Source organism: Ictalurus punctatus, chromosome 12, assembly GCF_001660625.3.
Source record: "Ictalurus punctatus breed USDA103 chromosome 12, Coco_2.0, whole genome shotgun sequence".
Classification (NCBI taxonomy): Eukaryota; Metazoa; Chordata; class Actinopteri; order Siluriformes; family Ictaluridae; genus Ictalurus; species Ictalurus punctatus.
The window spans coordinates 2,257,025-2,277,307 of NC_030427.2; the positions used below are offsets into that span (position 1 = coordinate 2,257,025).

The 20,283-nt window shown below is 40.7% G+C and overlaps 1 long non-coding RNA gene and 2 other non-coding genes across 3 annotated transcripts; 1 reads left to right on the forward strand and 2 right to left on the reverse strand.

Annotated features, from left to right (window-relative positions):
• Window positions 1-2,732: 2,732 nt before the first annotated feature.
• On the reverse strand, window positions 2,733-8,012 carry LOC128634199 (uncharacterized). Its single transcript, XR_008397487.1, has 3 exons — window positions 7,727-8,012; window positions 6,447-6,566; window positions 2,733-6,344 (listed from the first exon to the last, which is right to left on the reverse strand). It is a non-coding gene; the product is annotated as an uncharacterized LOC128634199 (long non-coding RNA).
• Window positions 8,013-8,683: 671 nt separating this feature from the next.
• Window positions 8,684-8,754, forward strand: trnag-gcc (transfer RNA glycine (anticodon GCC)). Its single transcript has one exon. It is a non-coding gene; the product is annotated as a tRNA-Gly (tRNA).
• Window positions 8,755-11,546: 2,792 nt separating this feature from the next.
• Window positions 11,547-11,628, reverse strand: trnal-uag (transfer RNA leucine (anticodon UAG)). Its single transcript has one exon. It is a non-coding gene; the product is annotated as a tRNA-Leu (tRNA).
• Between the last annotated feature and the right edge of the window lie 8,655 nt (window positions 11,629-20,283).

The window sequence follows — 20,283 nt, forward strand, 5'->3', positions numbered from 1 at the left end:
TTCATATTATAGCTTTTCTTGCGGCTGATGTCCATTTTCTCAGTCTGAACCGTCTCCGTGGTGACAGCACGCCCAGGTTTTCAGTTTTTATTGCTTGTTGTGCAGATTGAATTATTTTTTTTCCCTGCCCGAGAAGTAGTTAGTTAACAAGACGTTACGATTTCCTTTTGTTAAGTCTAGAAAACAGTTTAACTGTTCTTTGGTGTACAGTTCTTCAGGTTGTTCTGAAAAGTTTGAAGTAGGTGGGTTACCTGATCCTGCTTCATTCACCTCCTTAAACCCTGCCTCTGATGCCCATATCCCCAATCTGAAGCATCTCGTTGGTGACAGCACGCCCAGATTCTCACCTGTTGTTGTGTGCTCCACAGATTTTATGAATTTTTTTCTATCCGGAAAGTAGTTTGTTAGTACGACATCATCTTGTCCTAAAATCTGCTCCAAGAACCAGGTTAACTGTTCTATGGTGTAAAATTATCCTGGCTGTTCGACCACATCCTCCTCCATGTCTGTGAGGGGTTCTCCTCCTGTAGCTCCTGCGCTGTGGTCTGGTTCTCCTGCATCACAACACTATGTTGTGGCTGTTTGGAAAACATAAAGGTAGTCGGCTGATCTAGGGTGACCTCTTCCTCCCCCTCATCATCATCTGTAAACTGTTTTTCTCTACCAGCTCCTGTGCTGCTCTCTGGGCCCGAGTCCTCCTGAGAGAGAAATAGTTTGTATATAATGTACCCTTAGTTTTGACAGGTATAGGTCAAAGGTCAAAAAGATACACATTCTAACTCTCTATATCTAGATCAAAGGTCATGATCATAAAAATATTTATAGTTATGTTAAATCTGGATCACATTCATTGGTGACAGAAACGTTACCATACATGGTACGGCCATGTGTTTTCCACCCCACACACGTTGCACACATGTTCTTTCTAACACTCTGTGGTAGGTCATAAAAATATATATAGTTATGTTAAATCGGGATCCCATCCATTCCTGACACAAATGTTACTATACATGGAATGGCCATGTGTATTACACACAGACATCCAAACAAAAATATGACACACACAAACACACTTTATTTTCACATTATTTAAAAGGAATTTAAGTGTTATTTACTAAATTACCATAATTATGAACACAAGTTGTTAAGTTGACAATCATTTTTAAAATTACGTTTCTCCCTTTAGATTGTCTGCAGTAGAATGCAGTCTTTTAAACCAGGAAAAATGACTGCCTTTAAGTTGTATAACAATAGTAAGTAAAATCCAGTGATTTACATTACAAATCTCATACATAACATCTCTGCAGGATTTATAGACGTTAAAGCACTGAATGAAATGAGCAATATAGACAAAAAATAAACACTCTGTGTCTACTACTTTTATCTCTCTCATAGTACATTTACATTTATTCATTTAACAGAGTGTTAGAGGACCTGTAGACTGCACAAATACTAAGGACATTACAATTTATCATTTCACTTACAATTAAGTTCTACTAAAGCAATGAATTTGGGGCATGTTCTCAATAGTGATATGACCAATAGTGGACTCGTGTATAGGCTACACCTGCTAATACATTTGATGGACTATTTTGCACTACTACACGTAGCTAACGCTAGTCATATTTAGCAGTGTAATTTGAATATCTACTCTTTAGTTTACTGTAGCAGTGGATAAGAAGGAAAACATTTCATTTGACAAATCTGCTCATCTAGAGAGGGCTTTTCATTTGTGCTATAGGAAAGATAAGCATGATTACATTTCTGCTTATTCATGTAAACCTCAACTACATTGTGTAATCTAATTTCATGTATTGATACATTTTTTATTTTATTTTTAAAATCTTTTGTCATTCGCACACGTAGCCTTCTAGCTCCACAGCCTTTGGACTGTGGATAGTAGATAAAAGTAGTAGACACAGTGTGCAATATGTGCAATGTTCAGTACGTCATATAATAATAATAATAATGAGTCTTTATTGATCACATATACATTACAGCACAGTGAAATTCTTTTCTTTGCATATCCCAGGTTGTTAGGAAGTTGGGGTCAGAGCACAGGGTCAGCCATGATACAGCGCCCCTGGAGTAGAGAGGGTTAAGGGGCTTGCTCAAGGGCCCAACAGTGGCAGTGCTGCCCCCATCTTGAATTATATTACCGTAAATACTTAAATGTGCAGTCATTTGTTTCTTTTTTTCACTTTTTTATTCAATTCCTGCTTATTCAGGCTCAGAGTCATGTAGGCTGCATTGAATTTTATTTTCAATTCCCTCATCTCTTTTTCAGTGACTTTATCACTAGCACGTTGCACTGCTTTCACGATTGGGGTGGCACGAGGGGCAGACCTAACAATGACACAATCCCTGGCGTTCTCATGTTTTGTACTGTCTCCATGCTTCTTTACGGTTTCTTTTTTAAAATGACTCGAACTGGTAATGAACTCTGTTTTACCAGCAATATCTTGTCCTGCTTTAGCACAAAAGGTGCAGTACATTTTCCCTTTGTCATAACGTAACCAGGCGAACTCATGTAGCCAAGCTGATTTAAACTGTCTTGTCGGGATGAGAGCCGCAGGGACGGGAGAAGACTCAACTCGCTGCGCTTGGCTGTCATCATCTATAAAAGATTGCACACCGATTGAAACGGGCTGGGATGACTCAAATGTCACTTGGGAACTTTCACTGGTCGAGTTGGTCTCAACATCGTCGGTATCTGATGTAGAGGAGGCAGGGTTTGGACAGGCAGGGGATGAGGAAAAAGTCTGATATTTTTCTTGTCAGCTGACTAACGTTAGTTAACTACGCAGTTAGCTAGCCTACATATAACGGATAAATTCACATTCTAACAAACTAAACCACATCAAACTAAATTAAACACCTTTAATAAAAAGGCTCAGGCAGGGTTAGGTTAGGGGATGACTCAACCCAACACTCAACCCAACACTCAACCCAACCCAACCCAACACCTCCCACTTGGTGTGGGAGGTGGCACAGGCACAAAACCTTGTCCTTCATTCTGTATATATTTCTCTATATGTATTTAACATTCTATGAGAAAATATCAGTTGTATAAAAAAAATGGAAAAGAAATTATATATATTTTTTAATCTATATATTGTGTTAAAAATGAATTCTGCCACTTTAAAAAAAATTAATTTTCATGACTCATGAAAATGAATCACATGTAAATGAATCACATGAAAATATATCACTTGAATATGAATCTCATGAAAATGAATCATATGTAAATGAATCACATGTAAATGAACCATATGAAAATGAATAAATAAAGAAAGACTTTTTAAAAAATCGGCCCAAATGTAAGACGTTTTAGGTGAGGTTAACTATTGGGGGTTGGAGGATCAGTTTAGAGAACATATTATTTGTTTCTGATGGTTAAATTCAGGGTTAGGGTTGGCCCCTAAGTTTCAACATTGGAAAAAGGAGTTTTTATTGGTTAAAAATTAGGTGATTAGAGTTTATTGTTTGGGTAAACCCCTAGATTTCAAGATAAAAAATGGTTTTAATGGTTGGAATAGAAGTTCTAATTGGGCTTAAGGGTACTGAATCTATGTTCCCCATCCCTATTGTCCAACTTGTACAGACGAAATTTAATCTGGCTCAAATTTAGGGCCGAACCAGGAAAAAGTTCCATTAATTTTGTCCATGTTCCCTCTCAGATCCTTCTTCCTATTGATTACTCCCCTCCCCCCTGAGAAGAAATGCCTTTCTCTCTATTAATATATACCCCCACACACATTTTATATATAATATTATATTATATTTATATTTTTGTGTCACGATATGGAGGTTGAGACGGATGCAAGTGCAGATTTTTCAAGTTTAACAAAGAACTAAACAAAATACAAAAGACACTGACATTGAGGCAAATCACTGTGGCAAAGACTAAACATAAACCAAAGAGAAAAACACAGCACCAGGGACAAAGGTAAAGAAAGACAAACGTGAGACAAAGAGTGCAGTGAAAACTGTGGCTAAATACACAAGTGCTTACCAGGAATGTGATCCAGGTGCAGGTGGTCATGTGACTGTGATGCAGTGGCTGCTGGGAACTGTAGTTCAGATTTCCTTCTCTGATTACATGACATAATGGTGAATGGTGTAATATGTGGTAATGTACGGGTATTACTCTGTGTGTGTGTGTGTGTGTGTGTGTGTGTGTGTTTATACAGAGGCTGAATGTGTTGGCTACTCTGCTTCAGGGTAACTTACCCAAAATACATCAGAGCATCATCACAGCTCTCATTACCGTGGATGTCCACGCCAGAGACATCGTCACGGAGCTCGTCAATGAAAGGGTACAGACGGCTAAAACCTTCTCTTCAGAGCGAAGGGAATCATGGGTGTGGTCAGATCTGATTGGTCAGAAGGTGTTAATAAATCTTTTAAAAATAACTGCAGCTCTGACAGCAGTGCATATGCAGATCAGTTCCCAGGTTTATACAGTATGAACACACTCATTATAAACTATCCACGCTATATCGTCAGCGAGAATGCCCAATTCGTATACAATGAGATTGTGTATATATCACATGTCTTTGTGTATGTGTTCACGTAGGTGGACTCGAGCAGTAACTTTGAGTGGCAGAAGCAGCTGTGCTAATACTGGGACGTGGATCTGGATAAGTGCGTGGCCAGAATGGCTCTGTATCAGTACGTCTACGGATATGAGTACCCGGGAGCCTGCCTGCGTCTGGTCATCATCCCACTCACAGTAAAGACGTGTTAACAATACGTTAAGAATTCATAATGTAGTGTAGTGCATGTTATTATAATAACATTTATTTAAATACTATGCGTAATGCATTACGGAGGCTTTATAACATGCTTCGAATGCGTTTATCGCTCGTTATAGGCGTGTGAAAGAGTGAAGTCTTAAAGATACGTTTGTGTGTGACCTTTCCATCAGGAATGCGTTTAACGTAAAAAAAAAAAAAATCTTCTTGGAAATGACATGCTTGTGCTTGTTTGTGATGGTTTTTAGGACCGATGCTACCTGTGTCTGATGGGTAACACCTCGAATAACGTGTGTAGAAGGTGTGAGCTTGATCCTTTCACCGTTAGCCAGACAGAGCGTCTTGTTGATGTCCAACACGGGGGTAATTTTCTCAATCCACAGGCACATCCACAGGTACGTCACTCACCACCCACTTGTGCGTGTCGGCGATGTCACTGCAGAGGGACAGTTTGATGGCACTCCACTCCAGTGTGAGAGGGTCGTCTTCACCATACAGCTCGTCCATGCTCACTGACTGCGGGTTGAGCACGTCGGTCTGGATGGGCTTATAGAAGGGATTCACCTCGCAGCCCTCTATCTCGTGGAGGGTGCGCAGTGCGTCAGCGAGGGCACGGTACGCCGTGGTCTAACTGCCTCTTGTAGGGCCCACCAGCAAGACGCCCTGGTGCACCAGCATGGTCTCGTACAGCTGGATCACATTGGCGGTCATGCTGGAGACGGGCTGCAGGGAGCGGGCGCATAGAGCTGCCTCGATGTTCGACTGAAGCACGCCGTAGTCATGCTCGGGGACGCCCACACCAGGAAAGAGGTCCGACAGAATACCGTTAAACGCACACAAGAAGGATTGGATTGACTCGATTGACACTAGGTTCAAGATTTTCAGATTATGGATGTTCAGATGTTCCAGGATTCTTTACTTTCATCTGGTATAACATTACAAGGTGCTAATGTTATATACTTTAAATGCTTTAAAAAAAGTTATATTAGTATATGATTACAGCTTTTTAGTTGCAAAGAATTTGCAAATGTCAGTTAATTGTATTTCCTAATTTGTCCTGGAATTTCCTCCTAGTGCCTGATTCCAGTGATCCTGTGATAATGACCTTTGATACTCCATATGTAAGCTTTGGCGTTCTTTACTATTTATCAGTTTATTTTATTTTAAGTTCTGCGTCATCCTTGAGTAACTTGGGCAGGTTGGAGTATCGTAGCGCTCTAATCAACACCACGTTCTCACTCAGGTGTGGGTTCTCTCGCATCAGCGACCTGGAAAAAACACACACACACACACACACACACACACACACACGCGCGCGCGATTTATTCCAGCAAGACATCTGTTACATTTATAGATAGTTTTAATTAACAATTTAGAAAAAACAACGGATGAATCTAATCTAATCTAATATGTTCACCCTGTTCGTAGACGGACATACCCGGCCATGACGATAACAGAGTTGATGACTCTCATGCTGAAGTCGTAGTGGTCCTGCCGGGAAAGCTGCTTGCTGCACAGCTTATACAGCTGAATCATCTTCTTCGCCAGAGTCTCACTGGACTTGAAGCCCTCAGCTCACAAGTCCACCTACAGCAAAAAAGACAACGCGAAACAGTTCTGTAACACCCCAGAATACATCCATTATTGCGTTCATTACATAATGTAATGAATGACGGCACCCGAGCACACCTCTGCGATGACGGCGTGGTCGGGCACAATCATGGAGACGGATCTGAAGCGGGCCTCCAGGTTGTCCCGGAGCTCGGTCCTGCCTGCGTAGCCTGGGTACATCGTGATTAAGGCAGCTTCCTACAAATGGAAGCAAGGGAAATGATAACGATTCAAACCCTTGCTAATATTCTGAAATCGATTGCAACACTGAATGAGTCTGTTCCAAGAATCGATTCAGCACAAATCTCGAATTAAAGGTTAGGGGAACAACCCGCAATATTAAGTACATAGGATCATTATCATGATTAACAGGGCGATTCCTAATACCTGGTGTCAATTCGTAGATACCAGGTAATGAGAATAGAGTCGATTCAAAGGAATCAAGCTTTGGAGTCGACTCTATTGTCATTGTGAATATGGAGTCAACTCCAAAGCTTGATTGTGGGGGAAGCATGACTGAAGAACCTTGATTTCTCAGTTTGGGAACAATCCCAAAGAAATAGTCGGGAGACGCAGAGCGTTTGGCATCGTTGTGACAAACGCTGAATCTCACAGCTTTTTTTTTAGTTTTTAATTACTCAACAACTAAGACACAAACCCCTTGTTTATTCCTTCACTTTCATCTTTCACTACTTTTTTATTTTACATTTTGTTCTGATTCTTTCCCCCTGAATGTCTGGCTAGAACTTTCTGGAACTGGGAGCTAATGCTAAATTTAATGTTCTGTTAGAAAAGACAGCTTGATGTGTGGTTTCATTAAATTCATTCAATTTAAATATCTTGTCTTTCTAAGAAAAACTGCTGATTAAGCAATGCACTATACCATATTCATGAGAAAGTAGAATGTTGTATTTGTTATTTGACGTTTGTGTAAATTCAATACGTCGTTTTCAGCTAGTGATTAAAGAATTGGTTCATGAGTCATCTTTGTCAGATATGCTGGTGGCGCTTTCTGATTTTAGTCATTTAACCATTCAAAAGAGTTATCTGTGTGTGGAACAGTTTTGCATTGCACCCGCGAATACCTGCAACCTGGAATGGAAAATAAGATTCATTTTGTTCCAACACATTTTTGTTGTTGTTGTTGTTGTTGTTACTGTTATTGTTGCTCCAAAACTGAAAAGTGTTACAATGGAAGCAGAAGTAAGTGTAGCTTCTTAAATTGTGTAGTTTAATGCAGTGTTTTTCAATCTTTTTTGAGCCATGGCACATTTTTTACATTGGAAAAATCTTGAGACTCTGTAGCCTAATACAGTATATATAATTACAATATAGTTTCTCAATTTATTTATACTCACTCAGTGTGAAACCTGGGCCTGCTTAGATGAACATAAAGCCGATATCCTGGCAGGAATTGAAGAAAGGCATACACGAAGCTCTTCAGCAGCTTTCAGTCTCTCTCTGTTTTTAGTTTTTAGTTTTTATAGCAGTTAGGCTTGAAAAGCTCAGCTCACACACATATGTTGTGGAAAATGGGAGCAATGTCAAAACTTTGTTGGCCGGAATGGGGAATTCCTTGGCAGCAGTCAACCAAAAACTGTCCAAAGGAAGTTCAGCAAATCTTAGCTTTACACCACGATCTTGTTTCAGTTCAGTTAGTTCCTCCTGCTCCTGTAAAGTCATGTCCTTTCCAACAGCAGTCAAGGCATTCAATGGAGGCTGAAGAGAAATAAAATGACAACTTCTCAAGAGTTTACAGATGTTTACCTATTACCTCGCACAGTGCAGCAGGGTGATCTTGCCACTCCTCTGTGAGTGGGAACATCTCAAGGTTGGCACTTTGCACATGTTGTTGCCAGAGGTGCACCTTTAAATGGAATCCATTTATTTTATCTCATTTCGGCCTTGCATCCGTGTGTCCACCCGGACGAACATTACATTACTCTGGCAGTCACTGTATTACAGCACAGACACTCAACAATGGCTTATTATTTAATAATGATAAAATAATAATGATAATGATGATGATGATTAGATAATAATGAATAAATTTTAATAAAAAAGAATTTTAAGACTAAGTGAAATTGGACAATTTCTCAAGCCACGCCTGACGATCTCTCACAACACACTAGTGTGCCACGGCACAGTGGTTGAAAAACACTGCTCTACGGTATGTAGACTGTATTACATGCGTGTTGAGCAGAGAGGAGATATTATAATATTATACAGTATCTGGAAATATAGTGTGTGACTGCTGCTGAAATAAGGAAGAGACTTAGGATTCTCCTTTTCAAATCTGAAACCAAATTGCTGAAGCATTGGTGGTTCAGTGGTAGAATTCTCGCCTGCCACGCGGGAGGCCCGGGTTCGATTCCCGGCCAATGCAGACGTGACTTCTGAAAGTTAAGCCTTCACCAAAAGAACATTACAAGCCTTATCATTTCTGCCCAAACTAGACCAACTCCATGCTGCTGAAATATACAAGAGACTTAGGATGCTCCTTTTCTATTTTGAAACCAAACTGTTTAATCAGAACAATACTTAATGAAAAGCACACGCTGCATTGTCCTTAATCCTTTAAGATAAGCATTGGTGGTTCAGTGGTCAAATTCTGATCGACCACGCGTGAAGCCGGGGTTCGATTCCCGGCCGACTCACGACTGAGTTTTAAATATTGAGCCTTCACCCAAAGAACTCTACAAGCCTTATCAATTCAGCACAATACTTACCTGGAAAGCGCCCTCTGTGAAGTCCGGGTTAGGTTCCAGGCCAATGCACAACTGAGTTTTGGAGACGTTTGTGTTGCTTGTGTTGCTTCACCCAAAGCACTTCACAAGCCTCATCAATTCCACCCAAAACTAGGGTAATGGACAAACTCCATGCTGCTGAAATATGGAAGAGATTCTCCTTTAGAATTTTAAACCAAATTGCTGAAGCAGCACAATACTCAGCTTTAAATCACACTCTGCGAAGTCCATGGATTTTTAAGATAAGCATTGGTGGTTCAGTGGTAGAATTCTCACCTGCCATGCGGGGGCCAGTCACACGTAGGTATAGAGCGCTGACTAGCCAATAGAAAGCGAGGAAAATCCAGGAGGAGGGACGGACGAACCTAACGTAAAAACATCCGTTCAAATATTTATATTATTTTATCTGTTACATATTGTATCTATGTAATTTTTTCAAAGCGACATTTGTCAACATTTACTATTCCGATACTCTTTCAGTGTGTAAAATTAACTGTTAAAGAAGAATGTGAAATTAACAGTTTGTCAAAATTAAAATAACTATCTAAATAATATATGCAGAGTGTGTTACAGTAAGTTATTGAAAATGTATTCCAAATAAGGACTAAGATTTTAAAACATTTACAAATACAAACTAGATAAAACATTTACAAATACACAGGACAATTTTGTTTTGTTTTTTTTTTAAATACAATGTTGTCTATACACAATTCCACAATGGTAGAGAGAGAGAGAGAGAGAGAGAGAGAGAGAGAGAGAGAGAGAGAGAGAGAGAGAGAGAGAGAGAGAGAGAGAGAGAAAACACAGAAGACGTAGAATGAGATTCATGGACAACAGTATTACACAGGATTTGTAACTGTTTACCAAAATCCAACCTTGTGCTTGGCTTGCAATCAGACATGCCATGCACAGACCTTAAATACTGTGTTTCACAACAAAGTTATTTTCTCTTTTCAACAATCCACCTCTCCCTCTCAGCCTCATAGAATGAGGACTGCTGAAACTCTGCCCATGCCGTCTCTGCATTCATTCCCTGTGCCTGATACAGGGAGAGCACTTTAGAAGGACAGTAAATGTATTTGCCTGCCGCTCCAGGGAAACCAGTGTGGATATGAGGGCTATTGGGTCCTTGTTTTAGTGGCTGGTGGCAGAACCTGCACAGATGACCAGAAGGCCCTCTGCAGAGTATGCCTCAAAGACTTTCCTGGAGCAGTAGAAGTATTTAACATCACCAGCCTGCTAAAAGAAATGCACAGAGGAGCCATCACCCAAGTAACGAGAATTTGGCTGACCACAAGCTAAACAGGATCTAATTTGTTTTTTTGGTGTCTTCTCAACTGCTGCCTGCGTCAGAGGTACGTCTTCAGGGACACCACTAGCAGGTGGATTGAACGGAGCGGGAGGCTGTATTGTTCCTGACCACATCTTCTCTTTGAGGTGTTGACTTCTCTTGCAAAGAAGGATTGTCTTTAATGCTTCTTGCCTCTTCAGATGAGCCCCGAAGTAAATCACCTGATGGGCCTCTCCTGAAGGACACGTTGATTCTCCCAGGGATTTTTTTTTCTTCATGCTGATGACCTGAATAGTACCCATAGATATGAACAATTAGCATAAATAAATATATAAGAAGAATTTACTTAGTTATGCATTATGTTTTGTAAAGTAAAATTATGGTAACTGATTCTTTTAAAATAACTTGACAGGTTTCATATTAGAGTAAAAGATCAATGACCCAAAATTTAATTATACAACTATTGAAAAGATACACATCTACTCTAATATATTCTAACTTAATCTAACATAATTGTGTGATCTGCTCACTTGTTACCAAAAGACTTTATTTTAAGTGTGTTTGACTACTGAACAAACAGTAGACAATAGAAATGTCACTCGGCATACAAACGTATAATGATATTCCTGAATTGACCCTACATATATAGTTTAAACCATTCAAATGATATTCATAATATACCGATGTTTCTTTTGAGTAAATAAGCAATTTTGTTATTTATAAGTCGCTTTGGTTAAAAGCATCTGCTAAATGAATAAATGTAAATGTAAGTGTACAGTTCACTTTACCTACCGCCTAAGAGCGCTTTTTTTCTCAGGTAAAATGATGAATGTTAATCGCTGTCTGGGGGAAAAAGAAATAAACAAAAAGAGATGAAAGCCGAAAAAATAAAGCCGATAAAGTATTAACTGGTTTACGAGGTAGTGGAGGCAATTCAAAATATAGATCTTCAAAAAAAAAAAGAAAAAACAACACCAAGCTTCGGAACGGCGCCATGGAATCAACATGTGGCAAAGATATATTATTAAAAATATATTGCATCCGTAGTGATAAGGACTACTACTGAGAATTAACTGGAGTTAAGGATAACTACTTTCTGCTCTGGGAAAGTTAAGCAGAACTACTTTCAGCTAACTACCCTGGCAGCAGTGGGATTTGAACCCACACCCCTGAAGAGACTGGAACCTAAATCCAGCACCTTGGACCACTCAGCCACACTACCCCAAGCTGGCAAACAAGAAATCTGGCATGGGCGTGACAAATGGACTGTTGTGAGACTCAAGTGCCTTTCACTTAACCAGCTCTGCCGGGGACATCTAACCATTTCCAGCTGAAGACAGAGCTAAGGCGTGGTCTTTTGGACGTGATTCGTCTAGGCTTAAGACCCCATGGTCCACGGTCACATCGGTAGTGTTTGCGGAAGAGCTCTTCTGCTATGACCTGACATCCCACTTATGGTGGTGCTTGAAAGTTTGTGAACCCTTTAGAACTTTCTATACATCTTCATTACCAGGACCTAAAACATCATAAGATTTTCACACAAGTATTAAGAGTAGATAAAGAGAACCTAATTAAAGAAACCAGACAAAAATATTACACATGGTCATTTATTTATCGATGAAAATGATCCAATATTGCATACCTGTGAGTGGCAAAAGTATGTGAACCTTTGCTTTCAGTATCTGGTGTGACCTCGGTGTGCAGCAACAACTGCAAACAAACATTTCCAGTAACTGTTGATCAGTCCTGCATGTCAGCTTGGAGGAATTTTAGCCCATCCCTCATTACAGTACAGTTTCATCTCTAGGATGGGGGTGGGTTTCCTCACATGAGCTGCTTGCTTCAGGTCCTTCCACAGCATTTCTATTGGATTGACGTCAGGACCTTGACTTGGCCATTCCAAAACAGTGACTTTATTCTTCTTTAACCATTCTTTGGTAGAATGACTTGTGTGCGTAGGGTTGTTGTCTTGCTGCGCGGCCCACTTTCTCTTGAGATTCAGTTTACGGACAGATGTCCTCACATTTTCTTTTAGAATTTGCTGGTATTATTCAGAATTCATTGTTCCATCAATGATGGCAAGCCGTCCTGGCCCAGATGCAGCGAAACAGGCCCAAACTGCAATGCTACCACCACCATTTTTCAGAAATGGGATACGGGTCTTATGCTGGAATGCGGTGTTCTCCTTCCCCCAAACATAAGCCTTCTCATTTAAACCAAAAAGTTCTAGTTTGGTCTCACCTGTCCACAAAACATTTTTTCGAGTAGCCTTGTGTCTTGTTCATGTGATCTTTAGCAAACTGCATGCAGGAAGCAATGTTCTTTATGGAAAGCAGTGGCTTTCTCCTTGCAATCCTGCCATGCACACCATTGTTGTTCAGTGTACTCATTATGGTGGACTCATGAACATTAACATTTGCCAATGCCAGAGAGGCCTTTAGTTGATTAGAAGTTACCCTGGGATCCGTTGTGACCTCGTGGACAATTACATGTCTTGCTCTTGGAGTGATCTTTGTTGGCTGACCACGCCTGGGGAGGGTAACCATGCTCGTGAATTTCCTTCATTTGAACACAATCTGTCTGACTGTGGATTGGTGGAGTCCAAACACTTTAGAGATATTTTTTTAACTTTTCCAGCCTGATGAGCATCAACAACTCTTTTTCTGAGACAAACTTCCTTTTTTTCATACCATGATACACTTCCACAAACATGTGTTGTGAAGATCAGACTTTGATAGATCCCTGTTCTACAAATAAGACAGGGTGCTCACTCACACCTGATTGTCATCCCGTTGATTGAAAACACCTGACCCTAATTTCCCCTTCAGACTAACTGCTCATGCAGATGCCAACAATGTCTGCACCATGCACGCTTCCTTTACAGAATGCGCTTAAGCAAAGTCTTTACAAGAAAAATAGGATCCAAACCCACATGGGCTGTGCACAGCAGATTGGCAGTTCATTACCTTAACCTCTTGCTGACATAGCTCACGCATATGAAATTACATCCCGGTGTGTGGAGCAATAAAGAGGTTTCGGTGCAGGTTCTTTGCCCCTGTCGTCTGGACTACGGAATGCGTTCTGCGTTGACGGACTTCCAGAGACGCAAGAGCCTTACAGCAGCTGTGGCCAAAAAGCATAGAAATTGCAAAACACATAACCACAGTGCTAGCTTTTCACATTTCTCCACCCTCTCTAGTGCTAGCTCAGGGACCTGTACAAAGCTTCCTGTTTGTAGGCGTGAAACAGACTGCAACAAAGCCAGACATTGCTGGAAAGAGGAGGCAAAATGACAAGTTTGCGACGAGGATGGGATTCGAACCCACGTGTGCAGAGCACAACAGATTAGCAGTCCATCGCCGGCATTATTTGCAGGTGCCTTGTACAGTAAGACAGGGTAACTAATACTCAAAAGCTTGTTTTGTGTGTTAACATGTACAGTAGATGGACATATTTCTTCTGGTCCTGTGTGACTGCAGAATGTAGTGCAGTTAACACAGTAAATTTCCTTGGATGCTCACTTTTAACTCGAGGAGGTCACAGTTTGCCCAGACATCTTTTATTTAAATCTGTCAATCTGTCACCCACACGTCATTCTGGGGGACGAAGAGAAGGAAGCTGGACAGATAAATGTATTTATTATTGCTGTTTCATCAATCCAGTGCAGAAAGAAGAAAAACAACACAACTGATTTAAAATAAAAATATAGAAAACAATCTAATGTAAGGTTCTGATCCGGTTTGCTTTCAGCAGGAAGGCTGTCCTCTTTCCTGTTGCTCTTTCTCTTCTATTAGTCCATTTGTCCAGTCCGAATCGGTTTGATTGTTTGATTCGTTTCGAGACGATTCGGAGTCAAGTAATTTTCTAGTGAGAGTCGCACACTTCCAAACGAACTAGACTGAGATGAGTATTTGATTCTCACTAGAAAGTGATTCGACTCTGAATAAACTCGAAATGAATCAGTCAAACTGATTCAGACTTGATAAAAGGACTATGAGATGTGATTAAGATATATATTCCAATGTTTTGCTTTACAATTCCACTGTGTGTGTGTGCGCGCCTGTGTGTGTTTTTCAGGAGAACGAGAAACTCTGACACAAGAGTACATCCTGACTATTGGTACTGTGTACACATCAACATACACACGTCTCCATGCTGGACAGCTCAGGAGCTTTCACACACAGTGCTAGGAATATCCCGGGACAGAGAAACGCACCTCCTAAGTGAGCGAGTTTAGCGTCAACCGGTGAAATTTGCTGTAGCGTGAACACTTTGCCTCTGTGAGCTTCACTCTCTGTCAGGTTCACTGTAATTAGACATAAAATGTGCATAATTATTTTGCATACATTTAGGATTTAATGTTTTTTTTTTTTTAACTCTTCGAGGAACAGAAATTATCTTTTGAGGCAGCTTCTTCAACACTACCTGCTCCGTTTGACTCAAAAATGTAACGACCGGTTTCAAAAAGTCACAATGTCTTCAGTTCATGTGATTTTACTGCTGAATTTAAACAGGAAATGTGAAATATTTTTGTTCCTTTATGTTTCCTCTACTGTCTTTTTGCTTTGATCTTGAACACAGTTGTATTTTTTTTTTAAAGAATACATAAATGATCATTCTATTTCTCTCACTTTCCTTGTCCTAATTGTCCTGTAGTTGTGTTGTGCTTCCCTTTATAAATGCATCATTGATGGCTTTAAGTAAGGTGAAAGAATAGGATGCAGTTTCCATAATGCAAATATTAAGAAATCATGAAGAACTAATGATACACGGATTTATAACAGACACGTATATGATGGAATGGAACTCCCATAATGCACCGGGGCAAAAAAAAAGGAAAACATAAAAAAAAAACACGTCATTTCTAATTAGTTATTGCAGTAAATGATGTTATATTCATTACAGGTCTTTTGCCTGTACAACTGTTCAGAAGAGTTTGATTGAAAAGTGTTTCCATAATCCGTACCATAAATAGTATAACTACTTTTTTATTGTTTTATTTATTATACAAACCTCCCCCTCAATGATGCAAGCCCAGCCCTAGAGACAATTCCAAGACAGCTTCCATATTGAGTGAATGGTGGAAAATTTGTCTACATCTAGAAGTGATTGTGAAACTATAGTAGTAATCTGGCTCAGTGTTACGTTACGGTACCTTGTCAGGAAGCAAGCACGGGTGGTGCTGAAACAGGAAGGCGAGGGTCACGCTGAAGGCAAATACGGAAGACAGAAGAAGGTCAGGTGTTCGGGCGAACAGTCAACAACGGGCAAGGCAGGTAATCATGGTCGAGAAACGAGTACAAAGGCTTGGTGAGCGTCAGAGATGAGAATTCTGAGCGTTTACTTCACGAGCTAGTACTGCACGAACTTCCTCTTAAATGCTGTGTTAGTGAGTGAGTGCAGGTGTCCGCAATCAGAATTCCGGAAAATGTGTGCGTGTCTGGGAAGTGTAGTCCTCGTCGGCCATGTTTGTAGTTCGCACTGCACTCTGGGAACTGTAGTTGCGAGTTCGCCATGAAGTGACACTCAGGGAATGGTGGCTTGAGCCCATCTCCTTTCTCTACCAGATGTTAATCATTTATTTCTTTATTTGTTGGTTGACTGTTTTGTTTTTGCTATGCAGTATAAAAGACCAAAGTGGTACGTAAAAAAAAAGAAAAAGAAAGAAAAAGTCAATTACATTTATAACAACAACTACAACAACAAAAAGTCAAATGGAGATGTACATTGCTAAATTTTCAGTTCTACTTCGTGAAAAAGTAGGAGCGTAATAGGTTTTAATACAGTTTATAACTCATATCTATCTCTAATCAAAGCCTACATCTAACCAAACATTCAAAATAGTAACTTCCTAAGTCTTGAGAATGTTTATCAAGTCAGTGAAAAATAAAGCATTTCATTAGGACATCACCAGGTTAAATAACAGCACATAAAACACTTAATCCTAGCATGAAAACTAGCATTGGCTTTCTGTTTCTAGCTGCTACGACTCATTTATATAGGTGTTACGTTCTCCAATGTATTTATATTTGCTCTATGTGCCATTTGTGTGTCTGTGCCGGGGGTGGGATGGGTTTCTTTTGTCTCCTCCCCCTTCTGTAGGCCCGGCACATGCATGCGTCACGTTCCGGCTTGCTAGTGGATGATCACATCTTGTCCACGCCTTCTCCGGCCTTGTGCGCTAGGATTGGTTGGCTGCACGTTTCCGGAAGTGTACTTAAGCCTGTAAGGATGGTCTGTTGCTCCTTGCGGACTTTTACAGCGTATCGGCTGCACGGAGCGCCACTAAGCGAGACATCAAAAAGCTGCTGTATGAGGAGCTTGTAAAACAGCGAGTCATGCTTGAGCCTACCGAGGCGGGTGTTGCATCACCGGTCAGTGGTTCCGAGGATTTGGCTGCAGCGGAGGCTGGGGCCAAGCCCGAGGAACCGACGCGCATAGATCCCGCGGTAGTAGACTCTCCATTAGAGGAACCCATGCTCGCGCTGCAACTGAAGAAACTTGACCTTGTCGTCTGCAGTATCAAGCTCAGCTACAGTTCCACACACTGGAGCTGGAAACCAAGAAGGAGATAAAGCTGAAGGCGCTGGAGTTAGAGTTGGCGCTGTGAAATAGGCCAGCTCCCGGTTCACCTGCGTCTCCTGCACCTGCGCTTCCTCTACCTGTTCCTCAGTCATCGCCTGTGCTAGAGCTTGCGCCTCGTGGCACCTCGTCTGAGAGTCCTGCTGGTTTTGATGTTAGTAAACACATTGCTTTAGTTCCTGTGTTTAGGGGAAGTGAGGTGGACACCTATTTCCCTGTGTTTGAGCGCATTGCTGCCACTCTGCAGTGGCCTAGAAATATTTGGTCTTTATTGCTACAGTGCAAGTTTGAGGGAAAAGCTCAAGAAGTTCTGCTCTAACGTTGGAACAAAGCTTGGAGTATGAGGCAGTTAAATCAGATGTGTTACGGGCATATGAACTTGTCCCTGAAGCTTACCAGCAGAAATTTCGAAAGCATGCCAAAACCACCAGCCAAACATATGTTGAGTTTGCGCGTGAAAAGTCTGCGTTCTTTGATAAGCGGTGCGCCGCAGATAAGGCCATTACTTTAGATCAGTTAAAAGAATTGATCCTGCTGGAAGAATTTAAGACCTGTATTTCTGACAAACTTGTGGTTTATTTGAATGAGCAAAAAGTCTCTTCACTCGCTGATGCTGCCGTTTTGGCTGATGAGTTTGTGCTCATGCACAAAACTGTATTCTCCCCTCCGCGTGGTGATCTTTCTGATCGCAGCTACAGCTCCAACGCTCCTGTGAGCGCATCTAGAAGTGCTAGTGAGTCCCGTGAATGTTTTTACTGTCGCGAATCTGGTCACCTCATTGCTGCTGGTCCCATTTTAATATGCAAAAATCGACGGAACGCACAAACAGTGTGGTTTTAGTGCAGGTACAACGACAACACTGACAGTTTGCATTCACTTTCCTCAGTTGATGCTGCATTTGAACATTTGAACCCCATCAAGCTGACAAATGCATTTGGTACATCACCAAAATTGCGTAGAACGACAACCTTTTCGATTACAAAAGCTACATCACTGCAGTCACACGGAATAGGGTCCATCACGTCATCCACAACTGTAATGATTCCAACAGTCACGCCCTTGATTGACTCTTCTTCAGAATCTGTGCGCTGTATTAAAAACAACAACAAACTTTAAAATGTGCTTTCACACATACATCCTCACAAGCGCAGCGACTTAAGAACAGCATGAGTGAATCGATCTTAACTTTACTAGTTATCACACAATGCATTAATATTAGAAGGTGGTAAAAAAAATACAGTACAACGTCCTGAAATTTATCATCTGTCATGAAAATAAAATAAGGTAAAATCCATCAAAATATCTGGAAATATCAATACATGGACTTCTGTTATCAGAATATCTTCCAACATCCCTTCTTACTTTCCTCACAGATCTCTAAGAACTGAGATGGATTCTCCCGCATGGACAGTGGCAGCCCCAACTGTACTGCAACTCTCTTCCGTTTATTTGATGCCTCAAAAGTACAAATGTTTTATATTCAAATTATGCAGGACAAGAGAAATAGCAAGAAAGGAAATGACCACAGTATTTACAAAACAAGTACACTTGAAATAAACCTACTCACATTTTAATCCAGGCTCTCCAGTATGGCACTCCTTTCTGCGATGTCTGCATGGCGCCTTGAGCGGTACAAATACAGCAGCTTTGAGGCGTGTTTGTCAAGACCCTCATAAAAGAACTTGCTCAGGTCCATCGACACAAGTCTGGTGAATTCTGCGCTGACATTCAGTCATTACAGAACATCAAACAAACATAACACAGAAACATGTTAAACAACACTGAAAAAAAGGCATTTGAATTTTCACAGTGCGGGTCAAAGGTCATGAGGTTCCATTCCAAAGTACTACAGCACTGCTGCCAAGTCCATAAAGTTACATTTTACTTTAGGTAAAAGAACAAAAAATGCAAGTTTAATATTTGTTTCATATTGGGTATGACAAAAAAGACAAAGTTACTTCTGTGCCTGAAATAATTCTATGAAGAAAAGAAAAAAAAGTAATTCAAAAATGTAATAAACAGTGTACACAAGCAAGAGCAGGACCAAAGTAATAGATTCTCACCAAATCTCTTGATATATTTCATGGCCAGTGGTTCATATACATATTGATATTGTAAGCAAAGCTAATGAGGGAGTGTAGCAATGTGGCTCGTTTTACAACAACTACGCCACCCCGAGGAAACGGTTAAAATAACCCAAATATAGACACACAAATACGTTCCACTTAGAACAGGCAAGAGGGATGGGTTTCCATACAAAAATACATTTTATTTTGAAGTTAAAAAAACTGGCCAAAAATTAAGCAGCCTCAGAGTGGCAACGTGGCTCCGTGAGGGGGGGTGGGGGGGCTATACCAAAACGACTGCACTCACTCAGCCTGCCTTAACGCATGCAAGATCAAGGACCTGGCTGTGGATCAGGTGGCAGAGCGGGTTGTCCACTAATCATAGAGTTGGTTCGATTCCCGGCCCACATGACTCCACATGCCAAAGTGTCCTTGGGCAAGACTCTGAACTCCAAGTTGCTCCTGATGGCAAGTTAGCGCCTTGCATGACAGCTCTGCTACCACTGGTGTGTAAGTGTGTGTGTGTGTGTGTGAATGGGTGAATGAGACACAGTGTAAAGCGCTTTGGATAAAAGGGCTATATAAGTGCAGATCATTTAATACTCACGACGGCACATACGAAAATCATATGATAGCTTCTTTATTATGATAAAGTATTCTTTAATAGTTGTGACAGCAGCAGCTGGCGCTCCGACCGGGGCTACATTAAACTGCCATGCTACACAGATGAGAGCCCTGACAGCACACCGCATCAGAAAATTACAAGTTTATATATATATATATATTACGTTTAAAGACTTGCATACTTAAACAAACTGCTTAAAATCTAAGTGCAAGCATAGTCACAAATATTAACACAAGCATTCAGGAGTAAAGTAACTCAGAGCAATGATGAGTTATCTTTTCCTTTGTTGTTTTATTAACTTTAACGATATTATAGACAATGCATTGTAGTATACGACTGTTTTCATCCATTTAAGATAGGACTTGGCCTGTAAATTTGTTTACTTGACCACTCACCTGTGTTAACGCAAGCACACATCACAGAGCACGCGCCCACACAGAAAGCATGCGGGTGCCCGAGTCAGACAGTTTAGTGATGGGAAGTTCGGATCATTTTAATGACTCGGATCTTTAAATCTCGTTCAGCAAAATGAACTAATCTTTTTTTTTTTTTGAGTCACTTCGTTCATTTCAGCAGAATAAAATTAAAATGTCACATGTTAAAT